The 19,687-nt window shown below is 50.1% G+C and overlaps 1 protein-coding gene across 3 annotated transcripts in view; it reads right to left on the bottom strand.

The window, feature by feature from the left end:
- The window catches only part of PIK3C2B (phosphatidylinositol-4-phosphate 3-kinase catalytic subunit type 2 beta), a 62,714-nt gene that overhangs the window by 42,217 nt on the left and 810 nt on the right, over window positions 1-19,687 (bottom strand). The window contains exon 1 of one of the 3 annotated variants that reach the window (XM_029227550.1): window positions 19,174-19,629. The exons of 1 other annotated variant lie outside the window; for it this stretch is intronic. The gene's annotated coding sequence lies outside the window, so the exon portion shown is untranslated. Of the gene's footprint in view, window positions 1-17,888; window positions 18,042-19,173; window positions 19,630-19,687 lie in introns of those variants that run through there. One more of the 3 variants, XM_029227551.1, reaches the window with a different exon arrangement.

Here is a 19,687-nt window from a genome sequence, read left to right on the forward strand (position 1 = left end):
GTATAGGAATATCCACAGCAGTCTTATTTGTAACATCAAAAAACCGGAGACGCGATTCACTTTGTTATAAAGCAGAAACTAACACACCATTGTAAAGCAATTATACTCCAATAAAGATGTGAAAAAACAAAACAAACAAAACTGGAGACAACCTAATGTCCATCAGCAGGTGAATGGATGAAAAAAAATATGATACATCCACACAACTGAATACTGCTCAGCAACAAAAAGGAATGAATTACTGACATAGGCAATAACATGGACGAATGTCAAAATAACTGTGTTGAGTAAAAGAAGCCAGACAGAGTGTGAGCGCGTAGGATTCCGTTTATATAAAATTCTGGAAAATGAAAACTAATCTACAGTGACAGAAAACAGATGAGTGGCTCTCTGGGAAGGGGTGGAAAGAGGGTTACAAAGGAGCACAAGGACACTTTGGGGACAAGGAAAATGTTCACTGGCTTGATTGTGGTTTCACGGGTATATACATATGTCAAAATTGATCCAGTTGCACACTTTACATATGTACAGTTTATTATATGTCAACTATACCTCAATAAAGCAATAAATGAAAAGTACAACAAAGCCCTATGAAACAGCTACTCAGACTGCACTAAGATCCTCCCAAAATGCACCGATATGAGTCAGTAAAACAAAGTCTGCCAACAGGTGAGACCCGGGCACCTGATGGAGTACAGGTGTGCCGAAATACTGATCTCCCTCAGCCCTTAGGAAGCCAGACAGGCAGAGAACACCCGCCACCTGCCAGCCAGCTGCCTCTGGCCACGAGCAGCCCCTTCATTCACTCCAGCGTTGGTACCCTTTTCCTTTAGAAGCCGTGACTGGAGGCACGGTTGCAACGACAAGGCGAGCTGGCCCAGTGGTTCTCAATCCTGGCTGCACATTCGAAACACTGGGGGCATTTTTTAAAAGTACTGAAGCCCAGGTACTCTCAAGAGATTCTGATTTAATTGGTCTGCAGTAGGGCAGTGGTATTTTTTAAAACTCCCCGGGAGATTCTAGTCTGTAGCCGAAGCTGAGAACCATGGACCTGTGTGTGTATGTGTTTCAGATTAGGTTGGGGCAGGCGATTGTTTAGTAAGTGGTTTCTGACCCTTCTCACCAGCAGCTGCGAAGTTCACGATTTCATAAAATTATCAAAAATCCTTCATTTTATTGTACTGTTACCCAGCAGGTAACAAACATGTGAAGCACGTCCTTCCTCATGACTAGAAAATTGAAAGCATCAATAGGAAAAAAGTTCAGACAGATTCGTGGGTGGTAAGTTCCATCAGACCCCAAAGGAGTTAGGACAAGAGTATCCCTCAACCTGAGGTGCCCTTCCAGGATCCTGGTGCATCCATCAGGCACAGGCTGGCTCAGGGAGTCTTAGAAAGTATTTTCCCCAAAATGGAATAGCCCAAGCCCAGCTTCAGGGCATAAAAAAAGCTGCTCTCTGCTGATTTCTCTGCCTGTTGAGTTTCTCCGTGCTTCAACAGCTCCTTGTAGATTACTTTTTATCCACAGAGGGTAAGAGGGAGTCTTGCTATTTAAAATTGAAAGGAATTGGATGCACAGATGAAGATACCCAGAACTTGGCTGCCCAGAGTTGGGAAACTGGGCCCAGGGAAAGGAGGGCCTAGTACTTTCGATGGGAGACACAAGATACATGCTCAAAGGTGAACTGAGATTAAGCCTTTTAATCCAGAGAGCAACTGTATTTTCAGCCCCAAGCTGGGACAAGCAGAGTAGTAACGCTGGCCTTAGCCAGGCACCACCGTGAAGAGAAAGACCGAGGCCATTGGAAATAACCTCTCTCGCTTTCCTGCCTCTCTTCCCTACTAACTTAACCACACTTGCATTTGGCCTCCCTTCCCTTTTTCCTTTTTCCTTTATTTTATTTATTTTTTGGCTGCGCTGGGTCTTCATTGCCGTGCGCGCTCTCTCTAGTTGCGGCGAGCGGGGGCTCCTCTTGGTTGCAGTGCGCGGGCTTCTCATTGCAGTGGCTTCTCTTGTTGTGGAGCGCAGGCTCTAGGCGCGCGGGCTTCAGTAGTTGTGACGCATGGGCTCAGTAGTTGTGGCTCGCGGGCTCTAGAGCGCAGGCTCAGTAGTTGTGGCACATGGGCTTAGTTGCTCCGCGGCATGTGGGATCTTCCCGGATCAGGGCTCGAACCCGTGTCCCCTATATTGGTGGGTGGATTCTTAACCACTGTGCCCCCAGGGAAATTCCTGGCCTCCCCTTCTTCCTTTTGGTCTCAGGGAAAGCAGGTCTCCGCTTCCCACTGAGGTAGAAGCCTCCAGAGCCTCCAGGGCGCTTGCCCCACACACTGGATCTCCTCTAGGCTGATGCGCCACCAACTTCCCTTCCCCCTCCTGTACTTTCACCTCTTCTCCTTAACTGGGTCTCTCTCTTCAGCACATAAACATGATCAAGCTTCTTCTAGCCTTAAAAAGAAAAAGAAGAAGGAACAAAAACCAGAACCCTACACCCTAAGCACCCCCTCTTGCCTTTCTGTCCTTCAGCTCATACCCTCCCTGTTCTTCCTTCCCTTCCCAGTCAAGCTTCACAGAAGACACACGATGTTTCTCAATTCTCCCTTATTTACTCTTCAACTCACTGTAATCTGACTTCTGCCCCCAGCATTACACTAAAATGCCCCAACAACAATGCCCAGGCCACCCAGTTCCACAGGCATTTCTATCTGCCCAGACATTGCTGCTGCACTTGGCTCTCAGACCATTCCCTTCTTCCTTACATCCTCCACCCCCTGGCTTCCATGACACTACTTTCTCATGTTCTCCACCTCTGTCATTGTCCTCCTCTTCCTTTGTCCACCCCTGAAATATTGGTGTTGGCTCAGGACTCTATTCTCAGCCTCTGTTAATGTGACAACCCCACTGGGCAGTCTCATCTGTTCTCCCACTCACATCACGTGCGTGTTGATGATTCCAAATGTGTGTCTCCCCCGTCAAGTTGATATGCCCACCCATATCTCAAACCCCAGATGTCCAAAACTGAACTATCACCTTCTTATTTCCTTCCCACAACCTTCTCCTCCTTCCTGGTTCCCCACCTGGGTGAATGGCACCATCCAGTTACCCAAGCCAGGAACCCGGCAGTCATCCTGGATTCCTCCTTCCTTTTCACCCCATATCCAGTCCCAAGGCCTGCCAACTTTTCCTCTTAATACTTCCCAAATCTAGTCCTTGCTTCTATGCTAACTGCTGCTGCCCTAATTAAAGGCGTATTTTCTCCCACTTGGGCTATTACAATAGCCTTCAAACAGTCCTTCCTCCTCCTAATCTTTCCTTCTCTAAAGCTTGCTCCCCAGAGCAGTCAGAGGGCTCTTTCTAAAGTGTAAATCTGATCGTCTCACTCTCTGCTTAAACCCCTTCAAAGGCTCTCTATTTGATTCCTTTACAAGGCCTTTATCACCAGCCCCCATCTCCCTCTCATCTCCAACCATTCAGAATCACGCATTTGATACCTCCGTGATTTCGTGCAGTACCTTCCTGCTCCAGGGCACGCCCTTCCCAACTGCCAACGCTCTTTGCCTATGTGATTCTAACTGCTCAGACTTTGCTCTGACATCAAGTTCTTCAAGAAGCCCTCTCTGAGCCTCCAGATTCAACAATGCGCCCCACCTTCATGCTCCCAATAGCAACCCGTATATACCTCAAATATCATCTCGAAACATTTTATTCAAAATTAAATGTGTATGGGGCTTTCCTGGTGGTGCAGTGGTTGAGAGTCCGCCTGCCGATGCAGGGGACACGGGTTCGTGCCCCGGTCCGGGAAGACCCCACATGCCGCGGAGCAGCTGGGCCCGTGAGCCACGGCCGCTGAGCCTGCGCGTCCGGAGCCTGTGCTCTGCAACGGGAGAGGCCACAGCAGCGAGAGGCCCGCGTACCGAAAAAAAAAAAAAAATTAAATGTGTATGAATCTGTCATCTCCCACCAAGATCCTCAAGTTCCAAAGTCACCTCATTTCCACTGAGGAAAATGTACTTCAGCTGGGATATAAGGGTAGAGCTTTCTGGTGGTAAGAATTCTCAGACATAGAGATGTGTGATCAGGATGCAGGTGGGGTCCTTCCCTGGGGATCCTTCAAAGGTAGGACTGGGTTTCAACTAACAGGACCAGGTTTGGCATCTGTAAATGCAGGTGGGTAGATAGACAAGACCCCCACAGAAAGTGCCTTCCAGCCCTGGGATTCTTTGATTCTGACCTATTGATTCCCTTCAGTCACATTTCTCAGAGGACACCAAAGTTAGCCCTGGGAGGAAGGAGAAGAAAGGCCTGAGGGGGAATTCCCTGGTGGTCCAGTGGTTAGGACTCCACACTTTCACTGCTGAGGGCCCGGGTTCAATCCCTGATCTAGGAACTAAGATCCCACAAGCCACACGGCGCGGCTGAGGGGAAAAAAAAAAAAGACCCGAGGGAGATCCAGCAGGCCCAGCTCCTAAGGCTCTTCCCAGACTGGAATTCAAACACGGAAAGCTGAGCCACCCCTCTCTAACCACCGGTCCCGGCTCCCAGCCAGGACACCACCAGACTGTCTGTCAGCCGTGCAGAGGAGGCCCAGCCCATCTTGCACCCGGGGCTACACCGGCAGCTGCACCTTCCAAAAAGTGCAGTGCTCTGCTCGCTCTGATGCTGAGGGATCCATGGTGAGGAGGCAGGACAAGCAGCATCCCCCGCAGGACCAGGACACCAGGACCGGGAGAGCCAGCCCTGGTTCTGGGTTCAGGGCAGCAGCCAGGCACAGGGGAAATGCAGAGAGGGAAAGAGGAAAGGCAGGAGCAACCAGTCCCAACCACCGGCAGCTAAAGGGAGCCGGCTTCCGCCCGGAATTTCATCTTCCAGGAGGGGTGGGGATACACAAAGTATTTTAGGAATCAGAGCCTCCTGTTTCTTGCCTCCCCCATTCTCTTCCCCAGTTCAGCTCCCTCCCTGCCAGGCTCTGCTGGGTTGACAAATTCTCTATTCCCTGAGTCCTCAAGGGTTACTAGGGATTCTGTAAGAAAGCAAATATCCATGTAGGTCCCAGGAAAGAGTTGGGGTGGACGAGGGCCTGGGGTCTTTGCTACTCTGCAGCTCATCCAGGAAGAGAAGGCTGGGGCCAGTACCGCTCTGTCTCACAACTCCACGGAGCACCCACACACTGTACTCTACGTGAATGACACCCTCTACCACAACAAAGAGAATGGTGCCTGCTGGAGTTGTGCACCTTGGTGGCCCTAGCTGTGTTCTCTTCTAGTATCCATCTCTCAGAAAGTAGATGGAAACCATCTGAAAGACCATTTTCAGCCAGATTCCCTTCACCACCTGCATGCACTAATTGTTAACATTTCCCCACATTTGAGCACACTTTCTCCTTCTCTGCTTAACATTTTCAAATGTTAAGATGCAAACACTTCACTTCTAAATACTTCAGCCTGAATCTCTACAGAACTAGGACATTCTCTGATGTTAAACACAATGCCAGTTAGCATACCAGCTAAATTTAACGTTGACAGTACGTTAAATTGTAATTGTTATTATTTAACAATAATATTATCTAATATAGGGTCCACATTTGAATGGTTGTAATTATCATCTGGAAAGTTCTTCAAACATACAAATTCCTGGCCCCTCTCCTGGAGGGTTTGATTCAGTGGGGTGAGTCCCTGGACTCTGAACATTTCAAAGCCCCTCAGGCAATTCAGATGTGCAGCAAAGTTTGACACCAAAGACTAGGGTTTCAGAACTACCAGGAAGGCAGGACGGAACTGGGGAAAGGAACCCCAAAGAGCACCAGGCAGTCAGCTGGTAAAGGAAGAGGGCATGCTTATGGCCAAGCAGGTCGGTGCCAGGGTCTAGGCGGCACCAAACTCAGCCCACACAGCTGCCAACAGATGGCTGGAGGTCACGGGGGGAGGAAGGGGGTCAGGGCAGAGCCACACAATGGCTCAGAGTCAGAGCATGGAGAGAAAGGAGAGGGCACTCCCTCAAGTGAGCTGGCTCTGTTCCATGCCTGTGCCAGAGAGGGAGGGGCCCCAGGGTCCAGCGATGACACGAGCTGTGGGTGGAGAGGGCTTCCTGTTGTCTTGCTGGACGGCACCGTATGAGAACTACCCTGCTTGGGACAGACTAATGGGTCTCGGTCATCTCCCCAAATCCTGAGCCACAGAGCTGGATTCTAACGGGCGGTGAGTACCAGCTACGTGCCAGGTACCATGCTAGACCCAGAAGTATTCAGATGACCATGGCACAATTCCAGGAAGCTTACAGTCTAACAAAGGTGACAGATGTATCATAAATAATTCAATCTCCCCTTTCGGGCACAAAGCAGGGAACCTTGCACGTCCTGACCCATCTTCACTGAGCAGGGGAAATGGAGAGCTATCGAGAAAGGTGGTGAAAAATATGGAGGGTCTCAAGCCCCCAGCCTGTTAGCAGTTTTTACTAAGGGAAGATGACTCAGTTCTAGGACTGCCCTAGGAAGAGACCTTCAGTACCTCCTCTCAGGACAGAATGGTTCAAGGGGTTAAGGACTTAATCCCTTTGGCTCCCAGAGCTTTCTCTTCTGAGAGGACCCTGCCCCTATCTATCCCCAGCACCCACACTTACCCAGACCCCAAATCCCACTGGTTTTGCAGCCAGGTACACGTCCCCCACCCCTCACTCCACACGCTGTCGCTCAGCTCCACCTCTCCCCTCCCACAGCCCCAGCTCCAACAGGGAAGTGTGCCAGGAATACGACCCCTCCAGCGGGAAGGTATAACAATAAGTCAAGTAGGTCAGCTCCCTGCCTCAAACAGATGTGCAGCTGATCCCTGCTTCCGTATTGAAAACCTACGGGTTTTATACAGCTCTACAAGCTTCTTTGATGTCAGGCCCATCACTGAGTCACACTCACCAACAAAGTCTTTCTCTTGTTTAACTATGTTCTCTCTGTGTGGTTCTCACTTAATCCAAATGTGAGGAGACTGAATATAACTGCTTGCATTTTCTTCCCACTCATACAGCCCCTCTCTAGCATCCTCTCAGCCAAATTAAAGCAGCCCCACGTGGTTCAGTTTTGCTACTGGAACTTACTTTCCGTTTCTCTCTTTCCTGGGCCTACCCTGGACTCTCCACCAATTGAAGCCAAAGTGGACACAAGAGTTAATAAAGGGCTCTCTGGGTCCTAAGAGAGCAGAGGGACAGGAGGCTGTGTGACACAGTTACATCAGTTGGGTTTGCATTCAGAGTCCTGAGTCCCCGGTCCCAGGTCAGAAACCATTTGTGCAGCTGTTCTGCTCACACACCACACACACACACGGAATCCCTGGAGATCACAGCTCCTAGCACACACCCTGTAGATTTGGGATCTGGGTAGGAAGAGAGACAGTGATGGAAGAGGTGAGGCAGCTCGTGGCTCCTCGCAAAACTTTCCTTCCTAGAGTTGGCGATTAAGATGGCAGGGACCAGGAACTGGCAATCAGCTGAATGGAACGTTTGGCAAAAAGGAAAGAAAGGTCTTGGCCAGGAACCATCCCAGGAGCCAGAACAGCCACATCTCCTCTCTGTCTGGTCCACACTTCCTGCTTTTTCCACCCCCTGTCCTCAGCCACCGCAGCCCCAAGATCCAGGCCTTCTAGTTCAGATCGGCCGGGTTTCCTCCAAGGAGCACGGTGGTTAAGAATTACTCTTCCAGTTTCCTCGACCCTCCAGAGAAAGCCGGTGGACAGGACAGCAGAGGGAAAGAGGAGCTCCCAGGATGACCTTCCCTTAATAATCTTGGCCTCCAGCTGAGAGGACTCCTGAGGAAACTTCTTTACAGACAAAGTTCACACCAGCCCACCCACATGAGAAAAACAGCCTGCCATTTGCAAAGAGCAACATCTAGGAAGCCTTAGCCTCTCCGAGGGTCCTGTAGACTCCTGAAGCATAAAGGAAGCCCCTCTGGGAGGAGGATGTAAGGAAGTGGGTGGAGGAGGGCATGGGGACACGGCAGCCCTTCTCCGTGCCACTTGCTTGCTGCAAACCAAGGGCTCCTGCAAGGCTCGGACTGTTGCCTCTTGTCACCTCCAGCTGAATCTCCAGTCCAGCTTCCCCAGCTCATGCCCTTCGGAATCCAGTTCTCCAGGATTCCTTCGTGGGCTGGGAAAACTCACTAGAGGAGGCCAGCCCATTAAGCAGAATCCAGAAAGCAGGTCACAGCTGTTCCCGTCCCGCCGGGGCACCAAAGCGAGGACCCAAAACGCCAGCAAGGCTCTGCTCTGCCTGGAGGACTCACCGGAGGGGAGAGATGAGAGGCAATGTCCTCCACCTCACGGCTCAGGTCCAGACTCCCCAGGTCCTCACAAGCTAGGTGGGGCTAACCCATCAGAGTCTGCAAGGAGGAAGGAGGCAGCCCTGAGCAGACTACAAATTACAGCCCAACCCCATGGCAAGGGGATGGGGCTGTATCTCAGGGTAACTACAGAGGCATCAGACTAACCAGAGTCTACCGAAGAATGCCAGTGAGACCATCCTCCAAAAGAATGACATCTTTGCTGGGAATCAACACTCTGATCTTTAGGGAGTGTCTCCAATTCATTCAATTATAACAATTCTTTGGTTATTTTCTGGTAGCACCTTTCTTAGACATCTAAAAGGTAATCTCTCTTCTCCATCACAGGGTCCTACTATCTAGTAGAATGAGGCCCACAAAAGGTCAGCGACTTTGCCCTGGGTCTCACGGCGGAGCCACAGCAGAGTCGGGAAGGGCCCACAGGACCAATGTGGGGGGGCTACTTGGTGCTGGACCTCAGAAACAACCCTGGCCCCAGCCCTGCACTCCATCCCATGAGGACACACTTGGCACTGAATGTGCCAGAGCCTGGGACGAGAAGGACCGAGGGACTTGGTCCCCAGAACAATTCTACAGAGTAGAGAAGGTGGGGCCAGCAGCCCCAGTGTAGTGGCACTGCCTGTGCCAGGGGGCAAGGACAGGCTGTGTGGGCAGCTGACAGCCACCTGCTTGGCTCGGAAGAGGGTAAAAGGCAGTCGAGCAGAAAAAGACTGAGCCAGTCAACCAAGGGAACCTCGGAGGAGCAAAGACCAGCCGCCACACCATGCCCAGGGCAAGCTCCTTCCTGCCCTCCTGGCAGGGAGGCTCTGCGCCACTGTCCACAAGTCCTGCCCACTGTCCCTCTGCCACCACAGTCCCTAAGCTAGCGATCCTGACATGCTGTCTGATAATAGAGAATATCTGCAATCAGTGCTAACTCCCCAAATCGAGAAAATCCCTGATAGACTGCAGTCACTCCCAGGGACCCAGAGCCACAGTAATCACACAAACTGCACACCTTCCCGCACCCTCCGACTCACTCCCTCATTAGCTCCCTAAGGGCAGGAGAAGAAGCTGGCCTAGACACCACGAGGTGACAGCCTTAGTTAGCGCCACTGGCAAAGAAGCCTGAGAAAAGTAGAGGGAAAATTGGGTTTTTTTTTTAAGCAATGAAGTATTTTTTCTTTAAGCTTTTAAGTTCAGATGACAAATCTTATTCTATCTATAAACCTAATAATTTTTTTTCCACAACTCACACACACACACTGTATTTTATTTTTACAAGAGATAAATAAACTGACACCAAGCATTGTAAATGGATGACCGCAACAAAGATTGCAATTACCAAACACGAAACACACTCATACTATGTCATGATATTGACATTCAGTCCAGGAATCCTCCACTGTAACAGCTCCTTTACTTTGCGGTGAAAATTGATTTGTATATTTTTTGCCTCTGAGTAGAGGAAAGTTGAACCAGAAGAAAAAGGAAAACAGGACCTCTAAGCTCCAGGGGCAGCTCTGGGCCTTCCCTGTCCACATTCCAGCATTCGGGGACAGGTTGGGCCAGCGAGGAGAGCACCAGGGAGGGAAATGCCAGGGAAGGAGACTCCAGACACAAGAGCCCAGGAGGGCTTTTGTCCAAAGGTCACCTGGCTTCTGGACAGCCTCAGGGACAGGTGTTATTTCCTAGGTCAGGGCAAAGTGGAGAAGCCCTGGGGTCCTCACAAACCAGGGTGGGAAAAGAAAAGGGTGTCAGCTCTCAAGTAGCCCCCTTCTTTCAGACCAGAAAAACACACACACACACACACACACACACAAAAACAAAACACCACCAAACATCTGATACTAATTTATACAGGGGTGTTAGAGGTCAAAGTGTTAGTCCCTCCCAGGGACGTTTGCATTTAAAAAGCAGAGTCTAAGGAGAGGGGTGCTCAACCTAAGGGAATCTGGAAGTGGTAAAGGAAATTTCTAGTGGCACTGGGAGAAATGACCCATTAAAAGGTAGGGGAGGGCTTCTCTGGTGGCGCAGTGGTTGAGAGTCCGCCTGCCGAGGCAGGGGACGCGGGTTCGTGTCCCGGTCCGGAAAGATCCCACATGCCGCGGAGCAGCTGGGCCCATGAGCCATGGCCGCTGAGCCTGCGCGTCCGGAGCCTATGCTCCGCTGACAGGAGAGGCCACAACAGTGAGAGGCCCGCCTACTGCAAAAAAAAAAAAAAAAAAAAGGTAGGGGAGGTGAATCTCTGGCATAGGCATTGCCTGTCCATGGCCTCCCCTGGTCCCAGTTCCTGAGCCCCAGGAATCTCTTGCCCCTCTCCAGCACACAAGTCCCCCCAAGCGCTACCCACCAGGCAGCTTGTCCTTTTAAGTCACTGACCCCCCCAATACTTGGCCTTGGCTGCTGTTAGCCTGGCCTCACCCAGTAGCCATGCAGTTCCACTCCACTCTTCCTGGTAGCAGGCCGGAAGGATGTCCTGCTCCGGGTCAGCCAAGGACACTGAACCCTGGGGGAGACCACGGATTCTCTCTTACCAAGGTCAAAGGAGAAACCCCACTCAGGATGCAGGGCCCTAAGAGGGAACTGAGAAATGAGATCCTCTTTGAGATGGCCTCAGTGTCCAGAATCCCCAAACCACAGGGAAAGGGATACTGAGATGGGGGCACTGGGAAGCAGGCAGTGACCCTGACAGTGCTAGATCACTGGGGATCCCAGCCAGGGCTCCCCTCAACCTGGTCACTCCCTAGACCTGTCATAGTGGTAGTTCCAGTGCCCTGGTCTAGACTCCCCAGTCCTATTGCCCGCCCCACCTGACTCTTAGGGCCTGAAAAGCCATGGGTGCAGCTGGGGGCACTTTTCTCTTCCTCCTGCTTTCTCTCTCCTCTTTCCACCCCAACTCAAGATCCTCAGAAACCTTCCCTGGTCAACCCTTTCAAACTGTCCTTTCTTCTTTTACTCTCTCAGTGTCTCCCAAACACTCTGATGCTGCGTGGGTGACATGACTGATTAAAATGGGGGTGCCGGTGTCTGGGGCACAAGAGCAACACGTTCGCCTTGGATGGTGTTAAAACAACTGTTCTGCATCTCTGCACGTGGAGGGGTTAAGAAGATTTATTTTCTAAATAGGAAGTGACCTAGGGGATGGGGGAGTAGACGAGGAGTCGTGTCAGTTTCTGTGTTGCCCTGTATATGCCCTAATGCCTTTCTCCCATTTCCTATGTCCCACTCGCACGGGAAGGTCCCAAGGGAGACAGAGCCCAACTCTATACCCAGCATGGGGACACTCAGCAGAAGAGTGGACTAGCTGCCCACCTGGCTCAGTGTAGCACACTCACATCCCACCAGCCCCACCTTCATGGGGCCCTTGCCCATGTGACCCTCAGTCGGGGTCTACCAGGGTAGCAACAGTCAGAGGCCATTCTCAGCAGGGATTAGCTGCATGCCTGCAGCTGGATGAGAGTAGCCAGAATATGACTGAATGTGCAGGCATAACGGAACTAACCATCCTTAGCTACCTTACTGAAATACCACTGCTATGTATGGAAACTCCATTACAAAGTCTGTCAAATTAATTCTACACGGATATGTCCACTGTCGTGCCTGGAGTCAGGGTATCACACTTTGTTTTGGTGAAAAGAAAGAGAAGGTAGGTTGGCGGGGGGGGGGGGGGGGGGGTTCAGAGAGGGAGGCTAAGTGAATACGAGCATCACAGAAAGAGGAGGAAGGAAACAGACCTCCCCCACCCACCCCAGCACTTTGTGCCAGGTATTGTCTTGTTTAATCCTCATGACAATCCTTAACTGTGCATATTATTATCCTTACTTTATGAAAACAGAAAAGGAATTGAGTAATTTGCCCAAGGTCACACAAGTAGTAAAAGATACTGAGTCAAACTGTTGTAAATCATCTACACTTCAATAAGCAAATAATAAAATAAATAACATTTAAAATTAGAATAAATAAATAAAAGTTAAACTGAATCTTGTTTGAGGCCAAAATTGTTTGAGGTCTTTTTCCCGTCCTGCCACGGAGACCCAGGCATACTGCATTTCATCAAATTTCAAGATATTGGTGACTATTCTGGTATACCCCCAAGCTCTCCCCAAACACCAACACACTGTGTCACTGTCTCAAGCCACTGAAAACAACAAGCAAATAAATAAATAAGCAATCAAGCAAACAAACCCTAAACACCAGACCCACAGTTTTGCAGATAAGAGAACCAAAGACCGCGGGGGGGGGGGGGGGGGGGAACGACTTGCCTGAAGTCACACAGGTAGTCAGTGGCAGAAGTGGAACGGGAAGCAGGTCTCAGACCCCCACTCAAGTGCTCTTTCCAGACTGAACCACAACCAATCTTGTCCGTTCCCAAAATCCTCCAGGGAAGAAAGTCCCTCAGCCTTTCTGTTCTAACCTCTCTCAAATTGGTCCGTTCCTTTCCAAGATTCTGATTACTTTCATTAAGTGAAATAACCTATCGAAAGCACATCTTAAGCACCAAAAAATTATTATTCCTTTCTGTTACCTGACCATTAGAATAGTGTCCTAGCTAGCCTCTCTGCCTCCCCTGCCGACTCCTTGAGGTATCTGCACTCCAGTGCCAGGGAATCCTGCAGCGCAGCTCTGATCATGTCATTCTTCCAATGAAAAACTTTGTCTCTCCCCTTCCTTATCAGGTACTCAAGACCTCCCACACTGAGTCCCAGCCCAGTCCCCTGCATGCCCCCCAAAACGCTGATGGTTATTAACCATTCTCCAGTTTTGTTTTCCCACAAAACTTCACTCATGCTAGTGCCCTCTACAAATACCTGCTCTTACATTAGAGCCTTCTTTCATCTCCTACGACTGAAAGTGACTTTGCTCTCTTTCAGACATCTGTAAAATTTTTAATGCATCCCACTGCATTTATAGTGTTTTGTATTACCCCACTGGTGATTAGAATGAAAACAACCTATCCATGTAGGTACTTTATAGTTACAAAGCACTGTATAGATATAAGTCCACCAATTTTAAGAAAAAAATTACCTCCTATTTATCTTTGTCTTCCTCACGATGCTCAATACAATGTTTTACACATGGCACAGAGCTGTTAAATACTGTGTTCTGAGGGTGGTCTGACCAACCCAGAGGAGAGTTATCACTTCCCCGTTGTAGCATCAGAGATTCTGAAGCTGAATGAGGAAGGCAAAATTGTCATTGGTTTTTCCAGGTCGATACTCCATAGCATTTATTAGATTCTCAGAATTTAGAGACTCCCCAAATATTAAGCACTCCAGTCCTAGCTTCTATACTTTTATGAAATGCTGCCCAAGATTACACCAACTCTTGGGGCAGCCACAGGACAAGTGACTCATACTGAGCTTATAGAATTACCGCACTACGTAAAGAAACTCATCCGTTCACTTGCATCTCTTGGAGTACAATGTGGGTACCTCAAGGTCAGGGGCCATACTGAACTCAAGTTTGTACCCCTAGGGTTTAGCACAAACCTGCTATTGGAAGATGATAAAATAATTGTGGCCACCACCATTTACTGAGTCCTTCCCATGTACCACGCACTGTTCCAGGTAGTTCGTTTTGTCTGTCCTCTTCACTGCGGTGCACTGAGGAGAGCGTCAGGTTCACCATGTACATTCAATGCATAACGGGTGATGGATGGATGAATAAAAGGTAAGATGCAAACTCCTTCAATGCCTCTGGCCAAATTAAACTACTTTCCCTCCAACTCTTTCACCACTCGCTTCATCCCCCACCCCACCCCAGTGCCTACTCATTGTTCAGATATCAGCTAACATTTCACTTCTTCCAGGAGGTCTGACCACCCTAAATGCCCCGCTTACAAGTTCTCAAAGCACCCCATACTACCCCACCCCCTACACCCAGCCTACTCACTTGTCTATGTTCCCAACCCAGCAATGTGTTCTGGAAGGCTGTGTGTCCTAGTCACTGAAAGCACCTGAACCCATAAGTAAGCACTCAAAAGACATCTGTTGAATGAACGGATGAGCTCTTTTCAAACATTATCTGACAGACTTTCATTACTCTTGTGATCATTTCTTCCACAGACAACTTTAAGAAGAACACTTGCTGCTGTCACCTGGCTCTTGGGGAAGTCCCATCTCATGCAGAACTTGGGCCTCATTGACATTTTTTCCTCACAGGTCCCTCCAGTGTAGCACAGAAGGGACACAGGTTCTAGAGGTATCCTGACCTACACTCCAACTTTGGCTCTTCTTTCATTAGTTGTATAATCTCAGCCATGTTTCTTAATCTTGGTTTGAATCCAAACCTAAGCTTAACCTCAGTTCTCCCATCTGCAAATGGGGATGAGACAATTTCATTATCATCCATTTCCTCCAAGGATTGGGGGGAGCGGTGTGGAATTAAGATAAAATTTGAAAAGCTATGGGTAGACAGACACTCAGTGCTGGTGGCTATTCTTCTTTATCACATGCTCTTGCCTTTCTCGGTAGTTGAACTTTTCCTCAAGTGGCTCCTTTTTGCCTTCCTTGTTGGGACCATCTACAACAGCATAATCAAAATTGTACTTCAGAGAATTGCCAACCCTTTGGAACCACTCTATCTTTCAAAGTCTCTTGTCAGGGAACTGTATCCATCTTTTCTCTTAATAGAAAGAAAGGAAGGAAGGAAGGAAGGAAGGAAGGAAGGACGGGAGGGAGGGAGGGAGGGAGGGAGGGAGGAAGGGAGGGAGGAAGAAAAGAAAGAAAGAAAGAAAAAGAAAGAGAGAGGGAGGGAGGGAGGAAGGAAGAAATCTGCCTTCTTGAATTCTAAAGTGAAAATCTGACATCCTGGTTATAATATTTTGGGGAAAATATAGTTGCCTTCTCCTAGGTTCCCATAATATCCAATTTGCAAAACATCTCTCCATTTTGGGTCAGAATTAAATGCGCTGTAATAGTGCTCCTAGTACTTTAACTTCTTTTACCCTTTGGAAGACACAACAGCATGGCAAGTCAGGAATGTGACAGACACTCTGGTTTCAGAAAAGTGTGGCTCTCAGAGATGTTTCAACAGTGGCAGGGCTCCATCATTACTCCTCTCTGGGTTCTAGGTTAATTTGGACCTGAGACGGGAAGAGCTCATATCTATTTCTTCGCCCTAGCAAAGCAAACTGTACTATTTCCTCAAAATGGAATCTCCTTGGCTCTCTAGTCTTTTCCCCTCACTCTGTGCCTTCTGGTTTGCTATCAAGGGTACCAAGTAGACTAAGATAGAAAGAGAGAAAAAACTTGGCAGGAGAGGTTGCCTCCATGCAAGCTTATTCCTGGTGGGCCTGGGGAACATGTGTGAACAGCTCTCATGCCTGGCACCCACCTCCACTGTGGGGAGGATACAGAAAGAGAAGCTAACCTGTAAGACAGGATCCACGGGCCAGAGACTTAGAAGGAGGCACAAAGCATCATGGGAAGAACTGCCAAGGAGAAAAGAAACCACTGCCCAGGAGATTAGTCTCGCAGTGACTAGGGATGGCTAGGGTTAAGAGAGAAAGGTCCAGGAGGAAGGGAGTTGAACAATGTTTTCGAGAAAGAAGAGTGGCAGGTGTGAAAGTTAAGGAGGAAGGAAAAGAGTTTCCAAAGAGGCAAATGATTTTTGGCTTCTCTCTGAAACACTATGAAGCCTCTGCTAGGTAAGACTACACCTACTACAGGAAGTTCTCAAGAAGAGGAAGGATGAATTGCTAAAGACCCCTTGTCATAGATTCTGTATTCTGCCTTAGGGCTATTGGGAGCCCCTCTCCTCTTCCTTCTCCATACCTCAAGAGCCTCTGCCCCAACACGGGTGTCCTGTGTCCTTAATCTCTTTAACAAAATCAAGATTTGAGGACAGTGAATTCCATCACCATGAGAGAAGAGAATTTCCCAACAATGATAGGGTCAACTGATAGGCCACTGATAGGTACATTCTAAAGTGCCAAAGGATAGATCCTTTCATTAGTAGTAAAGTGATCTGTGGGGCAAGTAATCATGTGACCTTGGGAGAGTCATTTCTTTGCAGGAAAATGACTTTCCAATTCTAAAGCTATATGTGATCATAGGAAATGCAAGAATTAAGGAGGTACTATGCTGGACCTGCTATGCTGGGTGGAGGAAATTTGTCCTCCAGGGCCTCTGTTATCTAAGGTATGTCCCAGTCTGGTGACATTTCACAAGCATTCAAATCAAGGAATCCCGTATGAATGAATTCTGTAACTCTGCTTCCCCTCTTTGTTCTCCCAAGACCCAATATCTCCCTGAGAGTGGCACCCAGGTTGTGAGCACAGGGTCTGGAGTGGGATTGCCTGCTTTGAATCTCTTCTCTGTCATTTACTAGCTGGCTGACATCAGTAAGTGTCAGCTATTATATTATTTGCCAACTCAGTACTACCCTGTCTATAGACAGTAGCCAACCTTTGGGGGTGTATGTCTCCCCCTGATTTCCTACAAATATCATTAAGCAGATTTCCCTTCTCTCCCAGTTCCCATTCTACCAACCCTTTAAAGAGAAATACCCAAAGAATAGTTACCTTGGCCTTGTCACATCACTCTTCCCTTAGTCAGAAAAGAAAGGTTCCGGAACATTCTCTATTTCATATCCCTTTCCTCCCACCCCTCGCCCCATCCCCACCAACTTTCCCTCCCTCATTATTGAGACTAAACTCATGATAAATAACCTACATTTGTATAGTACTCTGCAGTTTTCAGAGTGCTTTTGCATACATGATTTTATTCAGTTCATGGTAAGCAGTGTATTTCATCCTTAAAACAATCCTATGAGCCAAGGGTATATTTTTCACCATTTTACAGATATGCAAACTGAGTCTTAGGTTCACAAGTTGTCCATGCCCACACAGCTAGGAAGCCAGGCCTCCTGACGCTGAACCCATCCACTGTTTGCTCTACTATTTCGCATTATCATGTCCAAGTTCACATCCTGGGAACAGGAGGAGGCTGAAGTTTATGGCCAGTTACAAACCCCTAAAGGGAACAGAGATCCCTCATTTTTATTCCTGCTGGCTAGCAGGGCTGTCCAGGCTGAATGACCATACACATGAGATGCCTGCAAAGGGCCAGGCCTAGGTGGGGTGGGGCCACCACAGAGAGGAGACCAAAGGCCCACAAGGGTGTGGGGTATCTGCTAGAGCACCACTACATCATGGCCAAGGACATAGGTATTCCAGGACAATCCCAAAGGAGAACCCCAGGGAAAAGCCTGAGGACCCAGATAAACTGAACCTTCCTCACCCCAGCACACCCTGTGGGCCTCCCTCACCAATGCTTCCAGGGAGAGGGAAATGGACAAGCTCCCTTCTGGCCAGGGCTGAGAGTCTGATCAGATTCAGACACACACACCCATGCACACTCAGCAGCAAATTCAGAGCCATGGAAATCAAACCTTGGCTCACCCAAAGGCCAAAGGAGAAGCAGCCACAGCGTCAGTCCAGGGTTCCGGCTCAGAGCCACCATCTCCTCAGATGCTGGCGGCCAGGCAGAGCTATAAACTGTGCCTCGACTTAATTTTTCCATGGACACAACCCCAGATGGGACCGCCAAGCTCTGAAGAAGCTTCAGTTCTGAAGCATCATTACCTCTCTGTTCTGGGATCCAAAGCTAGAACTGGGGAGGGAGGAGTGTTTGGAGATCAGGTTTGCCACGCCCTGGACCATTTCTCTTCCAATATCTTTCCAAGGCCTAGTGCAGCAATACAGTAAGTTTTCATTCAGCGACAGATATAGAGTTGGAATTCAGTGCAAATTACTTACATCTGCTTGGCCACAACCCAGACAGTCAGGTAGTTTAGAGAGAGGAGGAGGGGCATGTTGGCCCACTTCTGGGACCCTGGGTAGTTGTGTGCTAAGGAATCTGGGCCATGCTGGGTCCAGCCTGCACAGGGTACAAAATTCTCCAACAGAATTGAGAAAAAACATCAGGGCAGCCGAGACAATAGAGATTCCACCCCAGGCACGACTGGTGGGACTGGGGCAGGGAAGCCACAAAGACCCCACAAGGGGTTGGAGATGGAGAGAAAGGTTGGCCTGAAGGGGTACGAGCAATGGCAGATTCTTCACACACGCCCCTCAGCCAACTAGGGTGTGTGCACTAACCTCATACATTTGGTAACCTCTTCCCACGAACCAGGAACCTGCCAAGCCCCTGGGCTTCCCACCCTACCCCACCCCATCCCAGCTTGGCAGCCTCCCTTGGGCTTCCTGCTGCTGCGACTGCTCCCCAACATCAAAGCCACCGATGTCGGAGCTGAAAACGAGAGACAAGTACAGGCCAGGAGAGCAGCGCCTCCCCCAAGGCTCCGGAACTCAGGCCTGGGGGCCCCTCTCCCTCTCCCAAGCTTTCTCCTTTTGCTGCAGTATCCTTATAAGGGAGAAGCCAATTCTACTATCCATCTGGCTAAAAAAAATGTATATATTTCCCAGGCTAGATGCTGACTTTCCACCCACTCTAAGAGAAAGCACCCCACCACCACCCTCACTCCAGGGCAGGTTTTGCTTTTTATTTCTCATTTTAAACAAACAAACAAATACCAAAACCACTGGCTGGTTCAGGTCGCCTTGCAGCAGCTGGGAGCCAGGAAGTGTGTTTAGAAGAAAAGGGGTGGGGAAGAGTGTGCCCCGGGTCCGAGACGCCCCGAAACCTCTGGAGCGGGCAGGCAGTGGGGGCTGGCAACCTGCTTGGCGCCAGGGCTGGAGCTCCGTTCCCACCGCGTCTGCGTCCCGCCACCGGGAACCTTCGGTTCCTTCCATTGTTGCCCCTCGGCTGTTGCCATGTTGGAGGGAGAGCCCCTGACCTCCGCTCGCTCCACTCTGCGGGAAATCTGCAGACCCCGGGCCGGTGCTCCCAGATGGGTGCGCGTCTTACCTGTGCTCACTGCGGGTTTCCTGCAAAACCCGACGTGTCGTGTGCTCGGCGACCTGGGCTGCTGGCTCCACGGCTCCGGGCGGCTCCGGCACCCACGCGAGGCGGCCGCGCACCGCCTCCTCCCGGGCCGCTCCCCCTCCGGGCTGCACGCGGCGGGCGCCGGCCCCAGGGTTCCCGGGGCGGCAAAGAGACAGGACAGGTCGCGAGGACCAGCTCGCAGCGGCGGGGGGCGGGGGCGGGGAGTCCTCTAGGCCGAGAGCGTGAGCGAGCCCGCAATCAGGCAACCCCAGGTGAGACAATAGCGGGAGCAGCGGGCGAGAGGCGAGAAGCCATCTCCCGGAGACCTGGCGCACTGCACGGCGACGTGAGGCTCGGCCAGACCCGGCGCGGACAGGCAGCCGCCAGCCGCGGCTCCAGCCCGCAGCGCCCACTGCGCCGCGAGCGGGAGGATGGGGCGGGTCCTGGAACCCTGACCTCCCTCCCCTCCCTCCCCTCCCCTCCCCTCCCCTCCCCT

This window comes from Monodon monoceros, unplaced genomic scaffold, assembly GCF_005190385.1.
Source record: "Monodon monoceros isolate NGI ecotype Baffin Bay Population unplaced genomic scaffold, NGI_Narwhal_1 Super_Scaffold_18, whole genome shotgun sequence".
Taxonomy (NCBI): Eukaryota; Metazoa; Chordata; class Mammalia; order Artiodactyla; family Monodontidae; genus Monodon; species Monodon monoceros.